The sequence below is a fragment of the Quercus lobata genome, chromosome 3 (genome assembly GCF_001633185.2).
Source record: "Quercus lobata isolate SW786 chromosome 3, ValleyOak3.0 Primary Assembly, whole genome shotgun sequence".
NCBI lineage: Eukaryota > Viridiplantae > Streptophyta > Magnoliopsida > Fagales > Fagaceae > Quercus > Quercus lobata.
This window is the reverse complement of record NC_044906.1, coordinates 29,650,559-29,656,558: the sequence shown is the minus strand read 5'-3', so window position 1 is coordinate 29,656,558 and position 6,000 is coordinate 29,650,559. Positions and strand designations below refer to the sequence as shown.

Here is a 6,000-nt window from a genome sequence, read left to right as displayed (position 1 = left end):
AATGACTGAGGATTCATCAAATATTGCAAAGGTATTCTCCTTCAAAACTCTAAGCATTTTCCCTTTCTTAGATTCTTATATGAGAGATATTAGCTTTAGGACAATTTTCCATTTCATCACTGATAAGTCTTGATTTCACAATCCCATCTCAAGACTTCTCAAATTAAACCAAGCCATCTACATAAAAAATTAACCAATTTGACAAGAAGAGAAATCACATAACCAGCCCAAGGCTGGGTGGTTAGCGCTTTAGACAGAGCCCGTCTAGTCTCACGCTTGAAATCTTATACTCCTTTGCACCACTTAATATACTTGATAAATTGATAAAGTAGGATCTTAGACCAAAGATGTTTACGGTAGAGAACCTTCTGCTGATATATATTCAGTTGACAAGTCTTATTATTTTTGAGGCGGAGGCCACCGTCTCCAGCAGAAGGCCGTGATGTCACCGATGGCTAGGGCTTGATCTTCCCTCTTTCCCCTTCTCTCTCTCTCCTGGCCGGGTGTTCATAATCGGTAGAAAAGAAAAGAGTTTTTTCTTTTTTTTTAATTTGGTACCGGTTGTAAAAAAAAAGTTTCACACGTGTAACTTTAATTTGTAATTTTTTTTATTAAAAATATGCCACATCATTATAATAAAATGCCAAGTCATTGTTCCATTAGCCACATAAGTAACACCGTTAAAGACAGTTAGTAAAAGGACTTATATTACTCATTTTGAAAACTTGAGGGACCAATTGTGCACACTTCAAACTTGAGGGACCAATTGCGCACACAAGGTAAACTTGAGGGACCAATATTGTAGTTTCTCCTTAAAAATAAATAGTTCTAATACAAAAGAGCTTAGCCTTATCAAAGGATAGTAGATTAACTACCTCAAGCGGTGGAATATTATACAAAATGATGTTTTTAGTATGAGAGGAATCATTTTTTACTAATGCATCAGCACATTAATTTGCTTTTTTAAAAACATGGTGAAGTGAAGTGTGCTTGAAATAGTTTCTAATATATAAACATGGAAAATACTACCTGAAAATGGCTGAAAACAATAATAAGAAAATAGAAAACACTAGAGGCACACTAATTTATTGCACCCTCATTCTTAATATATATACGTCTTGCTTTTTAATATTCTCCAAAGGCTTTCGGCTAGTTTGAATAGTTTTCATGGATATAATATTGTATCATGAATTAATTTTAGGTAAAATGTATGGATATATTTATGTATAATATTTATCGATATCTAAAATTTGGAGCGATATAATATAAGGTAGTCCATATTAAAGGAATGCGACAGATGTCAATATCTTGAGAAAACAAGGTATTAACATAGAATTTCAACCCACAGCACCGAACAGGTTCCATGGTGTAGTGGTTAGCACTCTGGACTTTGAATCCAGCGACCTGGGTTCGACTCCCGGTGGGACCTTTCTTTTTATGGTGCCATTTGGATTCAGCGTTTTTAGCTGAATCCAAACTGCGTTTTTTCCACTTTTTTTTTTCCCTCACTTCACGTGTTCCAGGGAACCAATAGCACCGTAGCAATATTGTAGTAATACTGTTTATGTACTAAAAAATATTAAAAATGAGTCCCACGATATTATTCACACATTTAAAAATTATTTTGTTACAGTACTTTCAGTTTTCAGTTTTCAGTTTCAGCAACAATAAGTTCAACCCAAACGGACCCTGTAGTTTTATGAAAGAATCTAACTCTCAGATTTTTTTTTTTTTTTTTTTATTTTAAAAAACTTATCCAAACAAAAAGATTCTCACCTCAAATATAAAACCTTTTCTTTTTCAAAAAAAAAAACCATAAACCTTATTCAAAATGAATGTTACATCCCTTCAAAAAAAAAAAAAAAAAAAAAAAAAAAATGAAATGTTAACATGACTAACGTCTAATCCTCCTAAGTATAATTGATTTTAGATAAGAGAATAAGTTTAGAGATGAGATGAAAAAAAAAAGTGATTTAATGGTGATTGATTATTAAGAAATGTTTTTAGACCCATTTAAAAAAAAAAAATGCTTTTAGAGAGAGGGAAAGTATATTTAGATGATGATGATGTCTAGATGTAATAATTGATGATGGGAAGATGGATTTTTTTTTTTTCTTTTTTTAATGTGATGAAAAGTCCTGAGGAAAAAAAAAATTATATGGGTCTCTTGAATTTTTAGGTAGGCATTAACACTTCCACCCAAAAAAAAAAAGAAAAAAAGAGAGAGAATAAATAATTAAATTAGGTGATACCTTTCTTTCTGTAGTTTTACGAAAGAAATCTAACTCTCAGATTTTTTTTTTTTATTTTAAAAAAACTTATCCAAACAAAAAGAGTCTCACCTCAAATACAAAACCTTATTCTTTTTCAAAAAAAAACCATAAAACCTTATTCAAAATGAAATGTTAACATCCCTTCAAAAAAAAAAAAAATGAAATGTTAACATGACTAATGTCTAATCCTCCTAAGTGATATATAATTGATTTTAGATAGGAAAATAAGTTTAGAGATAAGATGGAAAAAAAAAAAAAAAAGTGATTTAATGGTGATTGATTATTAAGAAATGTTTTTAGACCCCTTAAAAAAAAAAAAAAAAAAAAAAAAAAAAAAAAAAAAAAAAAAAAAAAAAAAAAGAAGCTTTTAGAGAGAGGGAAAGTATATTTAGATGATGATGATGTCTAGATGTAATAATTGATGATGGGAAGATGGATTTTTTTTTCTTTTTTTAATGTGATGAAAAGTCCTGAGGAAAAAAAAAATTATATGGGTCTCTTGAATTTTTAGGTAGGCATTAACACTTTCACCAAAAAAAAAAAGAAAAAAGAGAGAATAAATAATTAAATTAGGTGATAAATTTTCGTCTAAAATTAAAAGGTATGTGATAAATTTCATTTTAAATTGTTATACAAATATAATTATATACCATTCTATATGAACAAAATTATGAGACTTATTTTGTATAAGGGCCTTAGGAAATTGTCTTAATTGGCAATTGGTAGAGCCGTAGTGCCAGCTCTGGCACAACTTGTTGTGAAAGGGGCTTGATCAAGGCATCAATCGCCATTGAGGACTTCAACAATGGTGTGCTTGGTGTGGTTCTCGAGACTGAGGAAGTTAAAGGCTCACATCAACATCAATTGGAACGAGAAAGAAGTTGAGATAGTTGAGCGAGAGACCCATATTAGTGTAGTGGTGGTGGTCTAGCCCACGCCACCTTTGCCGGCGTGATTACCACCACACAAAGTGTTTTGTGAGCAATCCATAGAAGAGATTTGTGGTAAAATGTGTGGAATAAACTGTAGTCCTAGAATTATTGGTGCATTTAGGTGGGTTGATGTGCATGTGATCATGAGTGGGGTTGGGTAGTGGTTAGTTATGTTGGATGATTTGGTTGCAATTACAATTTGTGTGGGTGGTTGGTGAAGAAGAGGAGAGAGTTGAGAGAGAATTGGAGATGGATATATATATATATATATATATATATACTATTTATAAGAGGGTTTTCCTTTTTTAGACTAGACTTTTATATAGTTCAGAAATACCTCTAAACTTTATGTTTAACAGCGAAAAAACTAGAAAATAACCTGATAAAAATATATCTCCAACTCAACTTAAAATGCCTATAAAATAGGATATTTTCTTACTAATCCATATTTTCATATATATATATATAGAGAGAGACACACACACACACACACACACAAACACACTAGCCTCTCCACATGCGTTTTGAGTATGTGATGTGTTTTTTTTTTTTGGTTTAGTGTCAAAATTTCCCATAAAAATAAAAGAAAAAAAAGCAACTAAAAATTATACAGAACAATCAAAATCATATGAGCAATAAAACGATTAAAAAAAAGCACTATAAGAATTACTTTGTAAAAAAAGATTACTCCTTCCTTTGAGAGAAAAAAAAGAAAGAAGTTTTTTTTTTTTTTTTATTATTATTTTTTTTAAGATTAAAAGGAGGAAGAGAGGCATTTATTTACGTTTGATTTTGGTCACTAACTTACCTTACAAAAGGAATAACGAGAGATGAAAATGCCTAATTTTAAGGGATATGGATAAGGGGTTATCATTAAATTAAAATAAGTTATAGACTTACATGAGAGAGAAATAGAGTGAAAAAAACTACTTTTTAAAATTTATCTAAAATTTAGGAGTGTTTAAATTAGTACTTTTACATATCTAACCCTACTTTTTAAGTTTTCTAAACATATGAATTTGAAAGTATTTTGGTACGCAACATGATGAAACCCAAACAGAGGAATCCTATTATTAGATTTGTAGGAGGGGTAAGATTTGAGTACGGAATAGAGCCTGTAGGACCAATCCAGGGAGGCGGAAGGGCCCACCCACACATCAGTCCTAACCCAACACATGGATGAGAATCCAAGGAGGAAGGACAAAAAGGCCAACTCCTCGAGGAGCCCGAAGAGCGAGAGTTCCTCAGGAAGCATCGAGCAAGCCACTTGCACTAGAAGATGAAATATCAAAGAAGACGGTAGAGACATGTAAGCAAAGAAGAAGCGAAATACCCAAATAAAATAGTCATCACCTCCGCATTCAATGTACTGCACCAATTTAGCTGGTCACATTAAGGGAGGAATGACCCCTAAACAGTAATCTCACAGCTTGCAGCACATTTTACCACCCCTAGCAAAACCTTGATGGGACAAGCATCCAAAGGCATGTCAGTAACTATACAAGTGGAGGGCTAGGATGCAATTCAGCTGGTTATATAAAGAAAGGAAGCCCTTCTAGACTGGGGGATGAAAAACTGAAAGAAAATACATACACTGTGTAGCATTATCCTGTAACTGAGACTTAAACATTATATGAACAACTGCTCCTCGGCCAAACTCGAGGAAGTGTTAATCCCAAGATCTGTTCTTCTTTTATGAATCACTTTAACATTTTCTCCATTAATTTAAAAGCTTAACCATACAAGTGCATTAAAGTTGACCTTGAAAGCTCATTCTTTAACAAATTAATTGTATTAAGCCGTCTTACCTAAACTCTCTATTCTGATAGCTCCGCTTCCAAGACTGTTGTGGAAAAAAATTTAGAGACTCTGAAACTTGTATATGTAAAAAATAGAATAACTAACATTAGAATTAAAATGAAAAAAAAAAAAAATGGCATTTTAATTTAGGGGTAATTACACATTTTCATTCTAAATTATACCTCATTTCACACTTTGTCTCATAAACTATCAAAGTGCATGATTGACCCCCCAAAGTTATAACTCTATAACACTTAACTCTATCTTGTTTGTTTTGGTGTTAAGTCTAATGAAATATAGTATTAAAAGACCAATTTACCCTTTACTATCTGTTTTAGAGAGAGGTAAATTAATCTTTTGATTCAAAATTCCATTAGATTTAACCCCAAAACAAATAACAGAGGATTGTGTTACATAGTTATAACTATAGGGAGTCGATTGTGCATTTTCATAGGCAAATGGTAGTTACAATTTTTTTTTTATACATATATATATATATATATATAGAGAGAGAGAGAGAGAGAGAGAGAGAGAGAGAGAGAGAGAGAGAGAGAGAATTGGGGACATAGTTTATGATGGAAAAAAATGAAATTTCCCCAATTACAATAGTTTGACAAAAACTTTATTGAAGCTAATAGATTCTCTTTAAGAAATACCATGTCGACAATAATTTCACAAAAAAATCATAGAAGATAAGTTATTACTAGTTCTAATTTAAACCTACTAATAAAATTATTTTTTGTCCACCAATAACAACCAACTATTTAGAATTTGTTGTAGAAATATTGTAAATATATCAATTTTTCATTCTCTTTGATCGCAACAATTAAGACACGTGATTAGTTTAATTTGGCGTATTTTCCATATATATATTTGCCAATTATTTGGTTTTTGTAGTTAGGCTCCCAAGTTCCCAACCATAAACCCTTCAAATTGAGATCCCACAAACATGCATGAAACGTCAATATGTCAAACACACCTACTTTATCGCATAG

The 6,000-nt window shown here is 31.6% G+C and overlaps 1 non-coding gene across 1 annotated transcript; it reads left to right on the top strand.

The window, feature by feature from the left end:
- The first annotated feature begins 1,357 nt into the window (after positions 1 to 1,357).
- TRNAQ-UUG lies at positions 1,358 to 1,429 on the top strand. Its single transcript has one exon. It is a non-coding gene; the product is annotated as a tRNA-Gln (tRNA).
- The last annotated feature ends 4,571 nt before the right edge of the window (positions 1,430 to 6,000 follow it).